Consider the following 24,717-nt stretch of genomic DNA (forward strand, 5'->3'; position numbering starts at 1 on the left):
AGAAAAATTGCTGGTGTATCATCTTCTTATTTCATGGGAATATGTGTATTGATACAAGGCCAGACTTATGATCCCCAGGGGGACCAAAACATTTTAAAAAGTAAATTTTGAATTTCTAGTTAATGGGTCAAAGGAGGAAATGACAGGATTTCACATTTTAAAATTTTTACTGTAATAAACTAAAAGTACTAATGAGTAAACATTTTTGGTGTGTGCCAGTAATAATTTAAGCCACAGAAAATAACTTGTCCCTTTTGCCTTTAACTCAACTGAAAAACCCACTTCCCAGATGAACTTTGCACTGTCTCTTAAGTAGACATTCAACTCTCCCGGATCCTTTCAAAGTGATTTTTAGTTTTTGCGGATTTACATCAGCTCCTTTTCATTCCCAGCTTGGTAATTTTGAAACCTAGAACTGGTTTTCACAATGATGGTATTTCCTGGTGACTGTTTCTCTGGTGGAAGCTAGGCAAATTATCCAGCTTTGTTTGAAATCCTCATGAATTTTGTCTTTTTGTCTTGGTACCTGCTGCAACCCAAACTTCTGAGCAATGGATAGTAGAGTGTTTCAGCCTCTGCTTTCTTCCTCTCCTGTAGATCCTGGCTGTCTCTTCTCTGGGAGATTCAGAAGTATTCTCTGGGAAAACCTGTAACACTGTCTTACAATGGCATAATAAGAACTTGCCCTCCTCCCAAAAACCATCTCCACAGCAACATGAACCACATGAGCCTAATATGTAGGTATTAGCTATACTTTAGATTCCATTTCTCTTCTACCATAGAAATAACCTTGTGCTTGATATTCTTGATATTCTCAATAGCTTTCTGGGAATTTGGAAACTATTTCTCCACCTACTATGAACACAGGTGCTGTTGCCATTATCTCCAAGTATAAACACCTTAGACCTCCCTTCCTTTGAATCATCCTGGGCCTCCATCTATAACAGCCATGTTACTCAGGCCAGTTGTGATGCTATTGTGGGAACAGGCACCTGTGCCCATCAATTTTAGCCTAAAACATAACAATCATATACACCTCATATTAAAAATGTTTGCTTATCCTGAATTTCCAATGAGAAGGTGATGGTAAACCATCTTTTAAACTGCTGCAGTCTTCCTGCTGATGGCAGAGCTACAGGAGTATTATGAACAAAGTTTTAGGATTTAAACTCAGCAATATTGAAGGAATGGTGTTACAATTCAAAGTCAGAATTGTAATTTGTTGCAATTAGTTGTGTTCCTATGTATGTATTGCCCTTATCATTCCAGATAATGGAAGTTGTGGGTTAGGAAGCCTATCAAAGAAGTTTTGTTCATTTGGTCAATGATACCACCTACGATGTTGATGGTGGAGGAAACATTGATGGCAATGCCATTTGGTTACATTCTCTCTTACTGGAGATAACCATTGCTTGGTACTTGTGTGATGAAAATCTTACTTGCTGCTCATCAGCCCAAGATCAACTGATTCAAAGGTCTTGCTGCATTCAGACATGAACTACTTCAGTATCTGACATATTATGAGTGGTGCTGAACATTGTGCAATCATCAGCGATCATCCCTACTCTGTTCTTACAATGGAAAGAAAGTCATTGGTGAAGCATTTGAAAATGCTTGGCTGGGACACTATCCTAAGGAATTTATGTAGCAATTTCCTACAGCTGAGATGATTGGCCTCCAAAAACCATATCTGTCTTCCTTTTGTGCTTGGTACGACTCCTTTTGTGCTTGGTACGACCTTTCTCTTGATTCCCATTAACTGCAGTTTTATTTGAGCTCCTTGATGCAGCCTTTGTGAAGTGCTGCCTTGATCTCAAAGGCTGTCAGCCTCAGTTCAACATCTGAGTTCAGCTTTTTTAACCATATTTGGATGTAAATGGATTTGAGGTCAGGAGCTAAATTACCTTCTTGGAACAGTAACCTAGCAGGTTATTGCTGTGTAAGGCGATGTTGTTCCCAAATTCACCTGCTCCCCTTGCCACTCTAGATAATGCAGTTATGGTATGATGAGCCTGATAAGGGAGGCTTTGTGAGTTACAACAGTGCACCTTTCCAATATTATGCACTGCTGCCTTTTTGTATGTGTGTTGGAGGGAGTGGATATTTAAGATGATATGATGGATTGCTGATCATGTGGTCTGCTTTGTCTTAAATGGTATTAAGGTTTTGACTATTGTTGAAGTTGCACTCATCGAGGCAAGTGGAGGGTATTTCATTATATTGTGACTTGTGTCTTGTGAATGTTAGATAGGCTTTGGAGATTCAGGGGGTGAGGCATTCATCTTGGAATTCTAAGCCTCTGGCCCATTGTTGTAGCCATAGTATTTATGTCACTGGTATATATCAATTGCTGGTTAATATCAAAATCCAATTAGTCAAAACAATTTATAATGCAACAGAAAATGATTATTGTTGGTTGGCAAGTTCATTTTGATTGGCTGAGGAGTTGCCATGGAAATGTAAAAAAATGAACTTAGCCTTCTCAAGCTCCCAGTTATTTGAAAAAACACAAGTCTTGAACATATTCAGTTTCTTTGCAAAGAATGCTTCTGAATTTATAATTCTAATAAGCATAAAATGAGCAACATTATGAGCTTGACTGATTATCTTAACTTGGTTGTTAGTATAGTTATTAGCACAGTCAACAAGTGCTACCCATACAAATTATATTTAACAGTAGGCCTTTTATGTTGGCTTTTGCAAGTGCTTGCTGGTTGAATATATGGTCTACATAACTGGCATTACACTGAAATTTGTGCACAATATTGCTTAATTGTAGAAACAGGCAGGGCACCTTTTGGACTGATGATAGGATCTTACTGGGGGCAATTCTGCTCGTGTAGCCACTGCTGAGTGGCAGTGTGAAATGATCTTCATAGCCATTAATTTTTGAGATATTTTGCCTTTACAGGATAATTTCAGGGAGATGGGACACTTCTCAGATCTGAATGTGATGGCCTTTGGCTTGTTTATGCAATACATTGTGCAAAATGAATGAATGTCCAGCTCCATGCATATTTCTGATATTTGGATGACACATTCACAACCTTTGGATCTGTAACCATGTGTAAAGATTTCCACCTGAATCCACTCCATTGCATACTCAAATTCTGTTTCCAAATAGAGCTATCTAATGTGCTTTCTTTGAGTAGCCTGCGAGTTCTCTCTTCTTTTAACCAGCAGTGCTCTTATACAGAACTAAATGCTTCTTTTTCCCTTCATCAAATTACACTGCATATTTTTTGTCATCTATGAACCAACACCAGTGAATCACCCGTCATTAATTTACATGCAAAGGTGATTAAGGGCAATGCAGACCATCAAAGATGAGGGAGAGCGGGATGGGACTAAATCAAAATGGAGGTGCGGATGAGTTCTCCACTACTATCTATTATTTTGGGCAACTGCATTCTTATATTACAATTCTGACACACAATTAGATGGAAACTCCATTTCACAGCTACAACTCCATCCCTTATATTTATGCCATCATTAAAACCTCCTATTTCTACCTGTGCTCCATCTCTGCTCAGCTCTGCTGCTGAATCTCTCATTCATGCCTCTGTCACTTCCGGATCTGTGTTCCTGCTAATTTCTTTCTGCATGGTACTCAAAATCCGTGTGCAGCAGTGACTTGTGCAATGGGAAGTCAGTGCTGTGAATGGTATCTCATGCTGATCACCATATCGCAGCTTAGCGAGAACATTGGACCTGACTCTGCCAACACACTCCCAGCTGGTACTGTCCAGCTTTTCCGCAGCCTTTCCTTTCCTCTGTTGCCTTGACATTTAGGCAAGAAGATTCACCACATCTTTGGCCCATTTGCCTACAGGGTCAATGAGCACCACAACACAGCAGGCTTCCTCCATCCCAGCTGTGGAACCTGGGACTCAACTGAGACACACTGGGAGAGAAGGAAGAAAACCTATTGAGGCCACATGGGAAGAAGGCTTTTCTGTAAACAGTAGGTTATCCATAAATATTCATGATGTTAACTTTCTATCATGTGGCTGAGAGCCTCTCATGTGTAAATGTGTGTTTACACTATCTGGAAACAGGGGGACCAAGATATACACATGGCATTTGGTCTTGGTGAAAACTTTGCACCTCCTCATTCAACATCCCGAATGTGTGGTTCCTTCTCTGTGTAAAAAGCACAGATGTTCAAGATTGGTCTGGCAGGGGCTCTGCCAGAGAGGTGCAACATACAGAGAGTGTTTCAGGGTGGCCAGGTTGGACATTGCATTACCTTGTAACCAATGTTTTCTTTCAACAGCCCTGTGACCGATGATTGCAGCATTGCCCTTGCTGGCAGGTCAGGTCACTTACCCTACCCTGTCTGAGTGTACTCATAGCCAGTCTCATCCCCATTCCCCCCCTGAGGTTGACAGAGAGTGTCCTCAGCCAGTGGCTTCCAGCCTCATCCTAAATGTGTCAGTGAGCTCCTTGACATCCACAGCCTCTTCAAAGTAGCCCAATCCATACAACTTACAGGTTTCCCACTTGCATAAGTGCCCCCATAATCCATCTACACTTTCCCATCGAGACTGAGCTATATGAAGTGACCATTCACTGTTAATACCTTGAAGTCAGGATACTCCTGTCCATGAACACTCTCACCTCCTGCATTATGCCCTTCTCAGCAATGTTTTATGGTATTATTGCAATGTAAGTCCTTCTGCCTGTCTCCACAACTGTACTGCATCCTTTCCCAGAGTCTGCAGCCCTTAGACTCGATGACAAAACTGCTGCGGCTCATAGCCATGTGACAACCAAACTTGACTACTGCCTCTTCATCTGTGGATGGAACTGATGGACTGACTGTGGCCTATCCCTCAACCAACATTAGTGGACAGCCCTGCACAAGATGTGTCTTGCCTCCTGACTGGGGCCGACATATTTTCCTCTCTAACCCTATTCTTGGATTTGGTGCTATGAAGCCAACAGAGTGGCTGTGGCCTGCTCCCTGGACTGAAGAGTCATGGGCCCTCTGACTGAGCCCCCCCACCGACTAAAGCCTAATCATAACCAATGTGAGTTAACCTACTGACTTTCAGATGCCTTCATGGACTTTGGTGCAGTCTGATCCCCTAAAGACTTTGAGAAATGGCTTATTCTTACATGCCTAGGCTGCTGGCAAATGGTGTGGGTGTGAGATTGATGGAACACACTGTATAGCAAAATCCACATTCCCTTGACTGAGGACTGCTTAGCAGCAAGGCAAACTCCCTGGTTGTGTGACTGTACTTACTTGGCACGTCAAGGCAAGGCAAGGCAGAGATACTACGAGCATGCAGGTAGACGCTAAGTGAACGCGCACTATGACAGCAAGCAAACATCCTTAGATGCAACCTGGTTCAATCTGAAAGTTGGGTGGACCTGCTGTAGCATTTCAATGGTGGTTGCTGGTGCCCCTACAATGTAACTCTGTGCTTCCTGACCCCACTGGCAGTGAGTAGTAAAAGTGTCAGTATGGTTGTGATGGATTAGCTGGATTTGGATGCCAATGTCCATTGAGGAGGAACACATTTGATACTCAGCTCTTAACCATGGATTGTGCTCTGAGATGTTTTTGCCTGGTGTCCACTTGGAGATCACTGGAACAAGTGGTGAGCTAAACTCAGCAAGTATGTGAAACAAAAACCGAAATTGCTGGAGAAACTCAGATACTGCTGAAACTTTATTGCTGGAACAGCACAGCAGGTCAGGCAGCATCTAGGGAACAGAAGATTCGACGTTTCGGGCACATGCCCTTCTTCAGGAATGAGCAGAGAGTGTTCAGCAGGAGAAGATAAAAGGTAGGGAGGAGGGACTTGGAGGAGGGGCGTTGGAAATGTGATAGGTGGAAAGAGGTCAAGGTGAGGGTGATAGGTCGGAGTAGGGTGGAGGCGGAGAGGTCAAGAAGAAGACTGCAGGTCAGGAAGGCGGTGCCGGGCTGGAGGGATTCGGCTGAGACAAGGTGGGGGGAGGGGGGATGAAGAAACTGGTGAAGTCCAAGTTCATCCCCTGTGGTTGGAGGGTTCCCAGTCGGAAGATAAGACGCTCCTCCTCCGACCGTCGCGTTGTTGTGGTTTGGCGGTGGATGAGTCCAATGACCTGCATATCCTCGGTGGAGTGGGAGGGGGAGTTGAAATGCTGTGCTACAGGGTGATTGGGTTGGTTCGTCCGGGTGGCCCAGAGGTGCTCTCTGAATCGCTCCGCAAGTAGGCGGCCTGTCTCCCCAATATAGAGGAGGCCACACCGGCTGCAGCGGATGCAGTAGATAATGTGGGTGGAGGTGCAGGTGAAACTCAGATAGTCTGACAACATCTGTGGAGAGAAAGCAGAGCCAACTTTTCAGGTCCAGTGACATATCTTCAGAAAGGATTGTAGCTAGGAAAGGGTGATATTATGTTGAAGGCAGCAGATGGATGAAAGAGTGAGCAGATAGGTAAAAGTGGAGGCCAGGAAGAAAGAAAGACAGTTGCACACACAAAAGCATAGATAATGATAAACCAGAGAGAAAGAAAAACTGTTTCTGGGGACCATTAGTGAGTGAAAATGGGTTGGCTGTGATGAAAACAGCCCATGTCATGACAGGGCCTGAGATGTAGGAGTGGGTAAAGGGCAAAGAGGAGGTGTTCAGGCTCTAAAATTATTGAATTTGATACTGAGTCCCCGAAGGCTGCAGAGTTCCCAAGTGGAAAATGAAATGTTATTTTTCTACAAGCCTGAGATGGAGGGAGCTCTGGTGTGTTAAAATGGCAGACAACAGGAAGTTCAGGGTCACTTTTGCAGACAGAAGGCAGGTGTTCTGCAAAGCGATCGCCAAGCCTGAGTTTGCTCTCCCCAACTTAGAGGGCACTACATTGAGAGCAGTGAATACAGTTGACCAGATTGTGTGCAGTGCGGGTAAATCAGTGCTTCATGCAGAAGGTGTGTCTGGGGCCTTGGATAGTAAACAGGCAGATGTTATATTTTCTGCGAGAGCATGAGGAGGTGCTGTGGAGAAGTGTTGGGAATGAAGGAGGGTGTCCCAGAGGGAACTGTCCTTGAAAAATATTGACAAGGGAGGGGAATATGCGTGTGGTGGTTGCAACCCACTGGAGGTGGAGAAATTGTAATCCTTTGGGATGTGGATGCTAGTGGGGTGGAAAGTGAGGACCAGCAGGGTACATGCTCTGATTTCACTGTTGAGTTTTTCCAACGTCAAGCTTGTTTGGCTCGTTTGGTAAGATGGGATCCTGACTATTAATGAGGTGAGAGATGGTGTGAATACAGTGTTTAACAATCCGTAATGATTCATTTGGCATCTTGCTGCTGCCTAGTGAGAATCTCACTCTGATGCTTGTAAAAGGATAAATGATAGAGCGAAATGCTCCTGACTTCAAGATAGGTCACGCTGGATTTCTCATTCAATTCTTCCACAAATTGCGGCATAGCTCAGCTCACTCAAACCCCTATAGATTTTGCCCTTATTGTCATTCTATATTATTCATTGCTTCATAATGTTTCTGTGAAGTACTTTTAACTTTTCATTACACTAAAGGTGCTACATAAATACAACTTGTTTGTGTTCACAACTTCACTATGAAATATCATATAAGCCAGTCTTAAAGTTCAGGGCAAAATATTTGTTTGTGTTTGCTACATTTTGTAGATTATGAAGGAGAATATCTGAAACACAAGAGATTTCCAAAATAATCGTTGCCATCATTCCTGTCATTAATAGCCATTTGAGATTTGACATATACCAGAAGATGTTTTCTTTGAATGTATTGTGCAAATTTTCCTTTTTTAAAGCAAGAATATTTAAGATATTGCTTTCAGTGAATGTTTCTTCTTATAATGTGAAGAAATAATGTTTTCAATATCCCTTTGAATTTCCTTATCCTTCTCATGTATCAGGCTTTCATGGTATTCAATTCATTTTGCGATTAACTTATAGATGAGAATGAAAATGCTCATCCTGTGTTTGACCAGGGATCAATAGGATCAAAGGCGTTTGGGGTTTTCAGCATGGGGATTAATGACAGAAGAAGCTGCAAAAAATGACCGTCATTATTCATGTTTCTAACTTTAATGCCAGTGCAATCTTAACGTCCTGATTATTTCTGTTTGCCTTCTAGCAACTGAGTATCACATGGAAGTGTACTATCCAAAAGTACCCAGCAATGAATACTACAGTGATCTGCCTGTTAAGGACATTTCTAACCTTCTTCTGTGTGTGTGGACCGTGCTCACTGAAGTGTGAACCCCATTACTGAAGAATGATACAAGAATGATAGGTGATTTAGTCATGAACAAGTGAAAACAAGGATCAATAAAGCACATACAAAGTGATCCATTTTTTGAGTTTTCAGTTATGATAATATTGACAATGTCTGGCAGATGTGGCAAATACATGTGACATTTATAGATGCATCTTTTACATGTTGTATGTATATGTCCTCACTATGTTATAGAAGAGCAAACCTACATCAATCATCCATATTGAATAACATTGTAAAAGCAGGATGCTTTGGATTCACCGTGGTGATGTTTCTCATGTAAGCATGTTTAAGCTCAAGTACCCATATTTTTCAGATATTTGCCACTCCACAAAAGATTAATAAAAATGAAACAACTTGCATTTATATAATATATTTCAGGCATAGCTTCAGGCATTTCACAGCAAATGAAGTACAGTAGTTTTAAAGTGTTGACACAATTGTAATGTGAGGAAAAGTGACAGTCAATTTGTCTCTAAACAGCAAGATAAATGACCAGATGACTGTAATCTGTTCTTAGTGGTGGGAGTGGTCAAGAACTGTGCATTAGCCAAGGCACCCAAAGTCATAGAGTCATAGAGATGTACAGCATGGAAACAGACCCCTCGGTTCAACCCGTCCATGCCGACCAGATATCCCAACCCAATCTAGTCCCACCTGCCAGCACCCGGCCCATATCCCTCCAAACCCTTCCTATTCATATACCCATCCAAATGCATGTTAAATGTTGCCTCCACCACTTCCTCTGGCAGCTTATTCCACACACGTGCCACCCTCTGTGTGAAAAATTTGCCCCTTAGGTCTCTTTTATATCTTTCCCCTCATAGTGGACACCATCTATACCCCGCATTGCCAAGATCCCCCCAGAGCCACTGTATCCCTTTTTATCTTGCACTATCCCAACAATCCACCCTACCATGTGGACATCAATCATATTGAACTTCCCCAGTTGTCCTCCCTGCTCCCAGAATCCCATCATTACAACTTAACAAAGCCTGTTCTGCTCCTCTTTGCTCCTCTGTGGTGGGTATTGTTCACTGCCACTAACACCCTCCCTAGCTTACCAGTCCCTCGGATTCTGCATAACCCCCATAAACCTGGAGATTCTCCTCCATCACTGTAGTTGGCCCCCACCCCTGTAAATACCAGTCTTAATACCCCAGCCTTGACATGTTTATCTCTTTAATTAGTGACCACCCCCCCCCCACCCCCCCCCCCCCCAACTGCCTCAAAAGGGCTCTCTTGCACTCTCTTTAATGATTGATAGTCAGAGGACCCCATTATTTGCCCAGACCTCTGACTGACTTTGATAAGCTGCTCCTAGACATGAGTGTCTAGTTCCCTAACCACTCAATCTGCATCTTCCAGCTGATGGTCACTCTCCCCAGTCTGTAATTGGATATATCATCTGACCGTGATCCGAGCGGGTGACTAGCAATCCCCAATGAACAGGCACTGTGTTTGCTGTACAGGCAGCTGGCACATACTGTAGGTGTTAGATTGAAGTCCTGGAGTGTGGTACAGCAAGTGATCCCCTGGCCCCCAGTCAGATCTCTACTGAAATGCATGACAAGCAGCTGTCAGTGTGACGGAACTGAAGAGCACATCAACATGGCAGCTCCAACCAGAAGCCAAAGGTAATAGGCATAGCACAGAAATGCACAGCATGGATACTGGAGTATGGAGATCGGCATTAAGTGACTGAGCACTTAAGAGAACATGTGTGCAGCCTTGAGATGCAATGTGGTCCAGTCTGTGAGCTAGAAGCCTGTCCCTGTGCACTCAGTGTTCCTGCTGCAGTCTCTCAAAGCTAGTTGCCATCAGTGCTAGTCTGTGTTTCCTGAGTGGTCTCGAAGGGCATCAGGAAAGTGGCATGGCAGTCTTGAGGGGTTGCCAAATGTTGAATGTCATTGTGGATGAGGGGTATGTGTGTGATTGGTGCATGTGGATCATGCCCTGAGATGGTGCTAAGCAACATAGAAGTCCTTTGTAACAAACAGCGAGTTGAATTTACTAGTTTCTCAAACAAACTTCCATCTTGAAATTTCTTGTTGACTTGCTTATTTGATGAGTATGGTAAGATAGGAAACTGATTATTAATGAGGGGAGTTGAGCTGTTAACAAGTATTAAATAAAGGATGTGAGCACCTTTGTACATTCTTATTCTGCTTTCTGAACTTTGCTTAATTCTTTTCAAGCACATTGTGTCTTTTTTTTATTCATTTATAGGCTATGGATGTCTCTCCTGGCTAGGTCACTGAGCTGCTTACTAGGCTGTTTCATAAGAGTTGACCACATTACCATGGGTCTGGAATCACATATAGACCACCAGGTAAGAACAGCCGATTTCCTTCCCTAAAGAACATTAATGAACCGGATGGATTTTAAACAATAATTGATTGTAATTCCAGATGTCTTTGGATTTGAATTTTAGTTACCTGTGATAGGATTTGAATTTACATTTGTAGAATTTTAGAGTTTGGGGTTCTGGACTACTAGTCCAGTGATATTACCACTATGCCAACACTTCCCCTTGACCTCTAGATTGTAGGTAGTGACAACACAATTCCCACCTGAATGGAGATGTTTAGGTAATTCCTTTACTAATCGTGCCTGGAAAATATATCGCAATATGTGATTGGAATGTATTTTGAAATTTTAATTGGTTAGTTTTCAGGTTAGTGATAATACTGTTAATCACTGACCTATGCTAAAAATTAACAAAGGGACAATACAAGGGTAATAAATTATTTTAATCAACATATTATGACACACCTCTGGGGCAGGTAAAAGCTTGAACCTGGTATCATGCAATAGGCCCAATGTTAGTGTCATTTTCAGGGAAGGTCCAGAAGATACAAATCTGTTCATTCTCTGTTTAGACATACCAGAGAACTATTGAACGTGTGTGTGTGCGCGTGTATGTGTGTGTGTGTGTGTGTCAGAACTTTTTGAGAATTCTAAAATGTAACAGTGGCGTCACTGCTTTTACTAGAATGAGTTGCTGTAATTTCAATCACGTATGCTGCTTTTGAATAGACTGTGAATTGACTTTATTTGCATTGCTATTTGGTTTGTAAATAAAGTTTATTTATTGTAAAGTGGACAGTTTACTCTCAGACCTGCTCGTCCAACTCATTGGCTGACATATTGGTGTCAAGGAACACGCCTCTCATTCTATTTGCGTCACTATGAACAGAACTAACAGATTCAGATTTGGCATGTGATCCGCCACAGAGAGCTGTTTTTCCTTCTTAAATCTCCTTATTGATAGTGATATTGGTTTCGGCAACTGGGTGCAGAACCCGCAGTACAGGCTGATCGTTCGCTAGTAAAGCAAAGAAGATTGAGTATATATTTAACATATCAATGGAATGTTTAGCACAATGTATAGCCTATATTTCACTGCTTCTTCTCATGTTACCTGTAGAAATAATTTTTAATAGCATGTGTATCATCATATCATCACATGGAATCAAAACTGTAATAGGCAGTATATTCGACTTTGTCGTCAGTGGTGAGTGGAGATTCTGAGTCATCTTCAAGCATGAAAACTCAGAGGTGATGAGCTGGCACATGCAATCAGACTTTACAAAGCACGGCTATTTTGTGAATGACTGGATCTCATAAGGGCACTGATATAAAATCTAATCTAAAATCTTGCCCATTTAAATCCATTTCCACTCACAATGCTTTCAGACAATGTGAGGTAATTGATGCAAGCAATATAAATATTTTCAAGAGACAATGTGTTTCTGGAGCAAAAATAATTGAGACATAGAGAGAGAATTTGGGGTTTGATTTATAAGGATAGGATTTGCCTTCTTGGTTCAGTGACTTAGCCTCTTTGTAGACATTCTTATTGTGATCAATATCAGATTGAAATGTAATTTTTATTTCACAGTAATTTAACATGATATTTCTGAATTATTTTTATTGTATATTAGTAATTTAATCAATTCAGAATGGAAAGTCTTCTTGGTAGCAATCAAACATTTAACATTTCCACCTATTGAACTTTCCCTTTTGGCAGCTCTGAGGAGAATGAAGAGAAGGAGAATGTAACGTAAGACAAATGCCATGTTATTGCTGCTATTCATAATTTATGGTTGACAGAACAGGAATAAATGGCCCAGGGTTTTAACTGTCACAGGGCCTCTGGCAGGAAACCATGTGAGATAATTCCCTATCCTGTTGTGTCAGAATGAGGCAGTTAATTTTAATGGCTGGGCCACATTTAAATCTTTTCGGCTAGCTTCCTGCCTTTTCTATGAGGCAGTAGGAACTCACATGGTCTAGAGTTCTGCTGTCTATATTTTAAGTATAAGAGTAGTGAAGTCTTGCTTCAATTGTAAAGGAACTTGGTAAGACCACACCTAGACTACTGTGTGAAGTTCTCTTTATCTCAGGAAAGATATTATTGCCATAAAGAATGGAACAAAGGTTCACTAGACTTATTCTCTAGATGACAGGTCTGATTATGAAGAGAAATGGGACAAACAGGGCCTTATTCTCTGGAGATTTGAAGGATGAAAGGTGATCTAGTTGAAACTTGCAACGTACTTGAAGAGATAGACAGGGTAGATAAAGGTAAGGTGTTACCCCAGTTGAGGGAATTTAAACTAGTGAGCAAAATTTGAAAATAAAGGGGCTGCTACTTAGGTCTGAGATGAGGAGAAATGATTTTACTCAAAGGGTTGTGCAACTTTGTAACTCTCCACTTCAGAGGGCTTGGCGGCTCAGTCTTTGAGTATGTTTAGGGCATAGAGATTGATAGATTTCTGATTACCATTTTTATATTGGGTTACAGGAATGTGGTGAGTTAAAGTCATTGAAGTGGTCAATCAGCCATGATTGTGCTGAATGACAGGACGGGCTTGATAGGCTGAATGTCCTACCCCCGTTCCTATATTCCTAAGAGCAGAAAGATCTGGAAGTATATGTGCCAAGGTCATTGAAGGTGGAAGATTGGTGAGGAGAGCAGTAAAACAGGCAACATCCTCAGCTTCATTAGTAGATACATGACATACAAGAGCAAGGAGGTGATGGTGAACTTGTTAAAACACTTGTTAAACATCAGCTGGTGTAATGTGTACAGTTATAGGAAAGATTTGGTTCCAAGAATGATAAACTTAAGTTTTGAGGGAAGATTGAATAAATTGGGACTGCTGTATTTGGAGAAAAGCAAGCTGAGAGAAAATTTATTAGAAGTTTTCAAAACCATGAGTGAACGAGTGGAGTACATAAGGAAAAACTGTTCCCACTTGGAAAAGGAACAAGAACAAGAACAAGAGGGTATTTGCAAAAGCAGCAGGAATGATATGAGAAAAAAAACACGTCTACATTCAGTGAGTAGTTGGAGTATGGAAGTGTGGTGAAGGCAGATTCATTGAAGCATTCAAGATGACATGAGACTATTATTTGCATAAAAAGTAACTAGTATCTGGGGAAAAAGCAGAAGGTTAGCAATAGGTAATGTGTTCATTTGAAGAGTCAGTGCAGGTATATTAGGCCAAATGGTCTCCTTACTACTTCTGTGATTCTGTGCATGGTGTGTGTGGGGAGGGATGGCAAGAAAGAACAGAGCTAAGCTTTCCCTGTGAAGCCTGAAGTAGCATTCTGCCCCAAGAAGGACAGGACATCATAATCCAGCCTCAGTCTTTTCTGATTCTCTTCTGTCCGAAGGCTGGCTAGCTGATGGTAAGGTTGCAGCAGCCACCTTGCTCAGAGCTGAGTTGAAACAGCAATGGTATCACTGGATGGTGATAAGCTTAAGGACTTGGCTGGCTTTGGGTGGGTGATCTTACTATCTTCAAATCCCAAGTGGTGATATACAGCCTATTTTAGACTCTCCAGTCTACCCACAGAAAGTGACTGGCACAGATGGAGTCACTGGCCATGCACTCACATCCTGTGTGGACCAGCTGGCGGGAGTATTCACTGACATCTTTAACCTCTCCTACAATTATCTGAATTCTCCTCCTGCTTCAAGAAGACCACCATCATCCCAATACCAAAGAAAAATCATACAGCTTGCCTCAATGACTACTGCCCTGTGGCTCTGACCTCCATAATTATGAAGTGCTTCAAGACGTTAGTGATGGCTCATATCTGCTCCAGCCTCCCAGCCTGCCTTCATCCTTTGCAATTCACCTAGTTGTCTGCAGCACACATCTTGGCCCTACACTCATCCCTGAAACATCTGGATAACAAGGATACCTATGTCAGGCTCTTACCCTGACTACAGTTCAACCTTCAAAACTCGAATTCCAACCAAACTAATCTCCAAACTCCAGGATCTAGGTCTCTGCTGCATCCTCTGCAATTGGATCCTCAACCTCCTGACCCACAGATCGCCATCAGTGTGTATAAGCAAGAGCACCTCCTCCACAATAATCCTCAACACTGGTGCCCCACAAGCTTGCGTACTCAGCCTTCTCCTACATAGTCATGACTGTGTGGCCAAATTTCATCCTAAATCCATCTACAAGTTTGCTGATGACACTACCATTGTAGAACAGATCTCAATCAATGACAAGATTGAATACAGAAAAGAGATAGAGTGCTTGGTGGTGTGGTGTAAATATAACAATCTCTCCCTCAATGTCAGCAAAATGCAAGAGCTGGTCATTGACTTCAGGAAATAAGGTAGAAAGCATGTTCGTGTCTACATTAATGGAGATAAGGTGGAGATGATTGATAGCGTCAAGTTCCTAGGAGTAACAATCACCAATAATCAGTCCTGGTCCACCCATGCTGATGTGACAATCAAGAAAATACAACAACCCCTCTACTTTCTTAAGAATGCTAAGGAAATTTGGCTTGTCCTCTTACCAATTTATATAGATGCACCATAGAAAACATTCTATCTTGATGCATCGTGGCTTGGTATGGCAACTGCTCTGCCCGGGACAGTAAGGTAATACAGAGAGTTGTGAACAGCCCAGTCTATCACGTTAGCCAAGCTCCCATCCACTGACTCCATCTGTACTTCTCACTGCCTCAGAAAGACAGCCAACATATTGAGAGACCCCGCCCATCCTGGCTATAATCTCTTCCAACTGCTTTTGTCAGGCAAAAGATACAAAAGATTAAATACACGTACCAACAGATTCAAAGACAGCTTCTTCCTCGCTGTTATTGGACTTCTGAATGGACTTCTTAAATTTCGAACTTAATGCTGATCTCGGTCTTTGTGCACCTTCTCTGCAGAGGCAACATTGTATTTCTCACTCTGTTCTATTACCTTAATGCACTTCGTATGGTATGATATGCCTGTACTGCAGGCAAAACAAAACTTTTTCTGTACCTAGGCATGTGTGACAAGAATAAATAAATCAAATGAAATGAAATCAAATTGAATATTTTAAGTATGTAACTCTGGGCATTGTAACCAACAATCTCTTAGGTTTCTATTAGGATCAAACATATTTGTAAATTAACTTATTAAATGCTCTCTGTTAATGGAATATCTTCCCAGCTTGTCAGTGTTCAAGTGATGTCCTACTGTGAGGTCAGAATATAGCCCTGAAATGTTGTTGCTGCTACCTAAGCTGTTTGGAAAGAATCTCAAAAATCACCCTGGTGATTTTACAATTAAAATTTCAACTTTCTTTACTGTGTGTGCTGTAAATCAAGTGCTACAAAATTGAATGGAACTCTTTAGTCACAGCTGAACCAGAAGGTCCTGTTTTGTGAACCCATTAATGAGTAACAGTTTGGGCACACTGTAATAAAACAACCATTTAATGGAACAGTTGAATGTTTAACAACTTCACCTGAAAATTTCCATTTAAATAGTGAGAAAGAAAATACTTCAAGTTCTGGTTGGAGGATGCCATTGTGTTGTTAAACTGAATAAAAATGAACATTTTGCTGCTAAATTAAAGTAAAATCCATAATTTGATACTGGAGGGAAATTCTGGGTTTGTACAATTTCATCTTCAGAGCTATTGTGTATTTTTTACTATATTTTGAATTTTCTTTTGTTAACCAGTGATTTATTTGTCCATTCAATGGTGCTCCATTTGGATGGATACAGTGATGCCCTTGTGTGACAGCACATCAAGCTAAGGCTGGATCAGAGCAAACCCCCAGAGCATTCCTGCTGAAAAAATACTTTGTTCCATGCTGCATCTCGATATCAAAAGGAATATTGTAGCCAGGCTGTTTGAACTATGTGTCTTTTCCTGTAACAAAGCAAAGGAATTTAAAGTCATATTCCCTAAAGTATAGTCAACCTGACTGGCATATTAATTAAAACTGTACTTACTTTTCCTATCAATGTCTGACACTGTATTAGAATTTTTTTTCTGTGGGGACAATAAACTAAACAAAAATTCATTTCACATGAATAACCATATGGTAAAATAGGAATCATTCATTCTCAAAACACACCTTTATTTCTAGTGAATTTTGCTCCAGTATTTTGGTGGATTCCTTGAAAACTGTCCACCTTGTTCACTCATTTTTATCATCATCCGTCAGCTGCCCCTACAACTTTGTGGTTCCTATCAAAATTTGGGGAAGCGATGGAAAATTGTGTATCCAGGACCACTTGGTGAAACTCATAACTGATCTTGGAGAAACCTGTGTCGCGGAGCTCACAGCACTTAGAGCAGCTGACGGATAGTTTTTAAGTGTAACCTTACTTTTTTTTGTAAATCAATAATAATGAGAAGAGTGTTTTTATTGAGAGCTGTCTTTTGATTAAACTTTAAAAATATAAAACATAGGTACTAAGTTAGTGTTTCTTAGAGCAGTATGACTATGCTATATTCTGGGTCTGTAGATTGTTAAGGAGCAAAGATGGCCTTTAGTAAAGTGATGTGCTCTTCCTGTTGGATGTGGAAGTTTAGGGAGAGTTTCCATGATACTGATTATGTCTACAGGAAGTGTGCTTGATTACAAATCCTATCGGATCATATGCATTGTTTGGAGCTGTGATTAGAGGCAATGAGGAATTTACAGGAGCTAGGGGGTGTGATGTATGGCAGTTTGAGGAAGGGAGATAAACCAAAGTTAGAGTCATGTGGATGGGTTAACTCCAGGAAAGGTAGAAGAGGTAGGCAGGTAATTCAGGAGTCTCTGTTGGCTATCCCCATCTCAAACAAGTATGATGTTTTGGAAAATATAGTGGGTGATGGACTCTCATGGGAATGTAGTACTGACAGCCAGGTTTCTGGTGCCAAGAGTGGCTCTACTGTAACGTGGAGTACATCGGGTTCCAAATGATCGATTGTGATAGGAGACTCTCTAGTCAGAGGTACAGAAAGGCGTTTCTGCAGCTGACAGTGAGACATCAAAATGGTGTGTTGCTTCTCTGGTGCCAGGATCAAGGATGTCTCAGAGAGGGTGCAAAATGTTCTCAAAGGGGTGAGGGACCAGCAGGAGGTCATTGTACACATTGGAACCAATGACATAGGAAGAGAAAGGGATGGAATTCTGAGGAGAGCATATAGGAAGTTAGGCAGAAATTTAAAAAGTAGGCCCTTGAGGGTAGTAATACTGGGATTATTCCCAGTGCTATGAGCTAGTGAGTGCAGGAATAGGAGGATAGAGCAGATGAATGCATGGCTGAGAAGCTGGTGTATGGGAGAAGGATTCACATTTTTGGATCATTGAGATCTCCTTTGGTTTAGAAATGATCTGTATACGAAGGATGGATTGCACCTGAATTGAAACGGGACTAATATACTTGCAGGGAGATTTGATAGAGCTGTTTGGGAGAATTTAAGTGATTAAGGTGGGTGGGGGGTGGGGGTGGTGTGTGGGTTGTGGGGCAGTGGGACCTGCAGAGATAGTGAGGAAAGAGATCAATCTGAGCCTGGTACAGTTGGGAAAAGGAGCAACTCAAACAGTCAGGGCAGGCAGGGACAAAGCAGAGAACTTGCAGAACATTTCAGAGAAGATCTCCGGGACACATGCACTAAACAACCCCACCGCCCTGTGGCCGAACACTATAACTCCCTCTCCCACTCTGCCAAGGATATGTAAGTCCAAAGCCTCCTCCACTGCCAATCCTAGCCACCGACACCTGGAGGAAGAACGCCTCATCTTCTGCCTTGAGACTCTCCAACCACACAGAATTTCACCAGTTTCCTCATTTCCTCTTCTATCACTATCCCAGATCCAAACTTCCAACTCGGCACCGTCCTCTTGAACTGTCCTACCTGTCCATCTTCCTTCCCACCTATTCACTCCACCCTCCACTCCGACCTCCACCCTCTGACTCCACACCATCACTCTCCACATCCATCTACCTATCACATTCCCAGCCACCTTCCCCCAGCTGCATCTGCATCCCCCCCAACCCCTCCCCCACCCCCAGCCCATTTATTTCTCAGCCATCTTGGGCCGTCCCCTATTCCTGATGAAGAGCTTATGCTCAAAACATCGACTCTTCTGCTTCTTGGTTGCCATCTGACCTGCTGTGCTTTTCCAGCACCACGTTGTTTGAGTCTGATCTCCAGCATCTGCAGTTATCACTTTCTCCTAGAGAATGAGGTAGGACTGATAAATTAAACTGCATTTATTTCAATGCAAGCGGCCCAACAGGTGAGGCAGATGAACTCAGGGTATGGTTGGGAACATGGGACTGGGATATCATAGCAATTTCACCGACGTGGCTCAGAGATGGTCAGGACTTGCAGCTTAATGTTCCAGGATATAGATGCTATAAGAAAGATAGGAAGGGAGGTAGGAGAGGAAAGCAAGTGGTGTTTTTGATAAGGGATAACATTATAGCTGTACTTAGGGAGGATATTCCTGGGAATATATCCAAGGAGGTTATTTGGGTAGAACTGAGGAATAAGAAAAGGATGATCACCTTATTGAGATTGTACTATAGACCCCCTAATAGTCTGTGGGAAATTGAGAAACAAATTTGTAAGGAGATCTCAGTTATCTGAAAGAATAATAGGATGGTAATGTTAGGGAAATTTAACTTTCCAGGACAAAGGATAACTAGGAGGAGTATAGGGCCCCTCAAAGATCAGCAAGGCCACCAATGTGAGGAACCGCAAGATTTGGGGGAGATACTAAATGAGTATTTTGCATCAATGTTTATTGTGAAAAAGGATATGGAAGATCTAGAATGTGGGAAAATTAATAGCAGCATCTTAAAAACTGTCCATATTACAGAGGAGGAGGTTCTGAACATCTTAAAATGCATAAAGGTAGATAAATCCTTGGGATCTGATGGTGTACTCTTGAACTGTATGGGAAGCTAAGGAAGTGATTGTTGGGCCCCTTGCTGAGATATTTGCATCATTGATAACCATAGGTGAGGTGCTGGGAAGACTGGAAGTTGGCTAATGTGGTGTCACTACTTAAGAAAGGTGGTAAGGAAAAGTCAGGGAACTATAGACCAGTGAGCCTGACATCGGTAGTGGGCACGTTGTTGGAGGGAATCCTGAGTGACAGGATGTACATGTATTTGGAAGGGTAAGGTCTGATTAGGGATAGTCAGCATGACTTTTTGTGTGGGAAATCATATCTCACTAACTTGACTGAGTTTTTTAAAGAAGTAATAAAGAGGATTGATGAGGGCAGAGCGGTGGTCATGATCTGTATGGACTTCAGTAAGGCGTTTGACAAGTTTCCCTATGAGAAACTGATTAGCAAGGTTAGATCTCATGGAATACAGGGAGAACTAGCCATTTGGATACAGAACTGGCTCCAAGGTAGAAAACAGAGGGTGATGTTGGAGGGTTGTTTTAAAGACTGGGGGTCTGTGACCAGTGGAGTGCCACAAGAATCGATGCTCGGTCCACTGCTTTTTTTCATTTATATAAGTGATTTGGATGTGAACATAGGAAGTACGATTAGTAAGTTTGCAAATGATACCAAAATTGGAGGTGTAGTGGACAGCAAAGCAAGTTCTCTCAGTGTACAATGGGATCTTGATCAGATGAGCCAATGGGCTGAGGAATGTCAGATGGAGTTTAATTTAGATAAAAGTGAGGTGCTGCATTTTGGGAAAGCAAATCAGGGCAGGACTTATAAGTTAATGGTCAGGTCCTGGGGTGTGTTGCTGAACAAAGACGCCTTGGAGTGCAGCTTTGTAGCTCCTTGAAAGTAGAGTCGCAGGTGGATAGGATAGTGAAGAAGGCGTTTGGTATGCTTGCTTTGAGTAAAGGAGTTGGGAGGTGATGTTGCAGCTATTCAGGATATTGGTTACTACATTCTGCCAGGGTTGAAGGGTTTGGGATATTGGGAAAGGTTGAATATGCTAAGGCTATTTTGTCTGCAGCATTAGAAGCTGAGGGGTGACCTTATTGAGGTTTATACAATCAAGAGGGACATGGAAAGGTTGAATAGCCAAGCTCTTTTCTCTAGGGTGGGGAGTCCAAGTATTTAAAAGGAACCTAAAGGGCAACTTTTTCACGCAGAGGATGGTATGAGCATGGAATGAGCTGCCAGAGAAGGTGGTGGAGGCTGGTACAATAACAACATTTAAAAGATGTCTGGATGGGTATATGAATAGGAAGGGTTTGGAGGGATATAGGCCAAATGCTGGCAAATGGACCTAAATTAATTTAGGATATCTGGATGACGTGGACAAATTAGACTGAAGGATAAACACAATTGTAGGTAGTATTCTAAAAGTGGCTTTACCAATGTCCTGTACAGCTGTAGCAGAACATCCAAACCGGAGGCTCAGTGTGATTTCTATAAATTTTGTTCAAAGCCAACTATCAGTTTTGCCATCTCTTAGATTCAATATTGTACAGAAGTCCATCTGTTCTGTTAGGAGGAATGCAAGAGATCTCATGGTCAATATTGTTCTTCGAAGTATTAAGTTCTCTGTTTGTGTGTGGCATAAGCACTGGCATAGGAATACTGCTTCTCAAATCATCTGCTTCTCTGCAGAAAAATATATTTTTTCACAGGATGTGAGCATTGCTATTAAGGCCAGCCTTCATTTCCCATTCCCAAATGCACTTGAGAACCTGCTAATGATCTTCTTGAACTTCGGAAATCTATGATGTGTAGGTCATTCCAGCATGTGGTTTGGAAGAGATTTCCAAGAGTTTGATCCAGTGTCACTGAAGTGCTACAAATCACTCCATGGGGAAGGGTGAATGATCAGTGGTCATGGCCAACATTAGTAGCACTGACACAGACAAAGAGGATTGTGTTCCTTCATTCTGAATTTAGAGAGCTTGGTGTGCAGTTAACAAGCAGGACCTCAAAGTATTAATCTTTGAATTATTGCAGGCAAGTGAGTGTAGAAATAAGAGGGTAAAGCAGATGAATATGTGATTGAAAAGATGGTGTTGGGGTTGTATTAGATTCTTGGGTCATTGGGATCAGCTCTGGGGAGATTGTATTGTACAGATTGCACAGACCTGTACAGGTTTGGAAACTTGAACCAATTACCTTGTGGATGATGTACTAATTTTACTGGGGGAGAGTTTACATTAAGCTGTCAGGTGTGTTGGGATCAGGAGTTAGAATAGAGAAACATCAAGATGTATAGAATGCAAGCTAATGTGCAGTCTAAAGGGTAGCACTATCATTCATCACTTGAAAATGTTCAGATCACATTGGATTACTGAAATTGCAATAATTCACATTAAAAAAGAGAAACATCTGATTGCTCTGTTGAAGAGTGAGAAGGTTTAAGAAATGCCAAGGAATTTGAAACCACATTAGATTAGATTATTTTCCGTGCGGAAACAGGCCCTTCGACCCAACAAGTCCACACTGACCCGCAACCCACCCAGACCCATTCTCCTACATTTACCCCTTCACCTAACACTATGGGCAATTTAGCATGGTCAATTCACCTAACCTGCACATTTTTGGATTGTGGGAGGAAACCGGAGCACCCGGAGGAAACCCACGCGGACACGGGGAGAATGTGCAAACTCCACACAGAGAGTCGCCTGAGGCGGGAATTGGCGTCTCTGGCGCTGTGAGGTAGCAGTGCTAACCACTGTGCCACCGTGCCGCCCACTAAATTTGAAACTGTTTCAAATCCAGTTTGACCTTGCAAAGGAAAAGCAAATTGTCCCTTATTTAATCAGGTTTATGTCCTTACCACTCTACCAAATAGCTCTTATCAAAGTCACAAATTACATCAGTTGTCATAAAGATAAAATTTCCCTTTTTGTTCTTGTCCAGCAAGGTGAGTTTCTCTTACCTGATTCTATTCTTATCTGTCTAATTGTAACCAGAGAATCATTTGTAATCTCCTCCTTTCCTGCTCCTGCACCATGACCTCTGGCCTCCCCTTGAGATATATCCTTGGCCCCTCCTATTTGTCATTAGCATGATTTTCCTCAGCAGTTTCTTCCAAAAGTACAGTGTTGGTTCAAGTTTCCAAACCTGTACAGTCTGTGCAATCTGTACAATACAATTTCCCCAGAGTTGATCCCAATGACCCAAGAATCTAAAACCCACCATACAACCCCAACACCATCTTTTCAATCACATATTCATCTGCTTTACCCTCTTATTTCTACACTCACTTGCCTGCAATAATTCAAAGATTAATACTTTTGAGGTCCTGCTTGTTAACTGCACACCAAACTCTCTAAATTCAGAATGAAGGGCATGTAAGTTGACAATACCATCCTCACCTTTCCACAATCATTCTTGATTCCTTCACTATTGCAAAATTTTAGATTAGGTTCTCTACAGTTTGGAAACACGCCCTTCGGCCCAACAAGTCCACACCGCCCCTCCGAAGAGAAACCCACCCAAACCCATTCCCCTACCTTATATTTACCCCTGACTAACGCACCTAACACTACGGGCAATTTAGCATGGCCAATTCACCTGACCTGCACATCTTTGGATTGTGGGAGGAAACCGGTGCACCCAGAGGAAACCCACGCAGACACGGGGAGAATGTGCAAACTCCACACAGTCACCCAGGATTGGATAAACAGAAATTCTTCCTGATTAAATATGGGAACCCACTGCTTTCAGTTCCTGCTCCAACTACATTTCCTATCTTTTTTTTATCTATACACCTGTGGGCTGTGGGCATTGCTGGCTAGTCAGCATTTAATGTTTGTCCCTATCTAGTGACTCCATCCCTCTCCCAGATAACAAACTGAAATTTCCAGTCACTTCACAACCTAGGCAGCATATTTAATCCTGGGAGGAGTTTCCAAACTTAGATGTATAGTGGGAGTTAAACAAAATTTTATAAGAAGAAGTTACAATAGAATAAGACAAGCTCGTACTTTAAGGGACAATTTAGCAGTGTGAACCTTCAATAACATAAGAATCCAGATCAGTGGAAATGACTGGAGAGAAACCTTGTATATCCTAAGGTCTGTATCACCTTTGGGGCAGACTAGAGAGGATAAACAGGTAAATGGAGACAGGATAAGAGAAAGACATAGAATGGAAGATTTCTGTTTATTGCACAATAATGACATTTCAACAATGTATACATATTGATGTTTTTCTCTTTGCATTAGACAGATGTAAGACCAAACATCCAACAGATTTCTGCTTAGACAGTCTAAGGCGGAGGTTGTTTGAATAAACACAAAGTTAACCTGCATACCTGAGTCCTCCTGTGGTTTGTGTAAGGAGAGTAACCACAACAGACACATGTCATCACTAAAACTATCTTTTTGCTCTTCAGTAACATCACCCCTGTCTCAGCTCATGCTGAAGCCTTCCTGCATGCCTTTTTTAACCTCTACACTCAATTATTTTAACACACTTCTGACTCATTTCCCACATCCTATTCTCTGTAAATTTGAAGTCACTCAAAATTCTGCTGCCTGTGTCTTAACGCAAAACACGTACCCCTCTGGTATCCTCGCAGGGCTCTTTGCTAAACATTGGCCCCTGGCCAAGTAACTCTGATTTTAAAATTATTACATTTGTTTTCAATTCCCTCCCTGGTCTCTCTCCTCCTTAGCTCTGCGATCTTCTCCAGCACCTCAAACTTGCAAAGCGTCTTTAATTGTCTAATTTAGTTCTCCTTTCAATCCCTGATACTAAGAGCCCACTATTGGTGGCTGAACCTTTTGTTGCCTCGGCAATAAGTTCCTTTTGTCTATTTCTATATGAAACCAGATCCAGGTCCATTGGTGTACATTGGATTCAATCTGTTCGGATTGGGAGTTGCATGGGAGGTGACCACAATACTGGTCATTCTGTTGGTCAGAAATCTGGTACCAGTAATTTTCACGACTGTTTGATATGGAAACAGATTACTTTGCACTGAAGCCCAAACTGTCATATCATCCATTTGAGTGTTATGTTCATCATCCCATTTGTCTTTTTTTTTATCATCAGACAGTTCTAACCGCCCTGTCTCTCCACCTCCTCAAAACCCCTGCACTAACTCTCCATCCTCACAGCCCATGTTTGAATTGTCCAAATCCAAGGTACAGACCATAATTTTGGAATCCTCCTTATTTGGACGGATTGTGCCAGAGCATGGGAAAACTACATTTTTTATCCTTTGATCAAAGTGTGTAAATATCAACAC

General features: G+C 41.9%; 1 long non-coding RNA gene across 1 annotated transcript in view; it reads left to right on the forward strand.

The window, feature by feature from the left end:
• LOC122553696 (uncharacterized) overlaps positions 1-24,717 on the forward strand; it is a 117,512-nt gene that overhangs the window by 65,558 nt on the left and 27,237 nt on the right. The window contains exons 3-4 of the long non-coding RNA XR_006312792.2: positions 8,109-8,267; positions 10,479-10,581. This is a non-coding gene — a long non-coding RNA (uncharacterized LOC122553696). The remainder of the gene's footprint in view (positions 1-8,108; positions 8,268-10,478; positions 10,582-24,717) is intronic.

The sequence above is a fragment of the Chiloscyllium plagiosum genome, unplaced genomic scaffold (genome assembly GCF_037043375.1).
Source record: "Chiloscyllium plagiosum isolate Xiang-an unplaced genomic scaffold, Cpla_swu_hap1 HiC_scaffold_8, whole genome shotgun sequence".
Lineage (NCBI taxonomy): Eukaryota > Metazoa > Chordata > Chondrichthyes > Orectolobiformes > Hemiscylliidae > Chiloscyllium > Chiloscyllium plagiosum.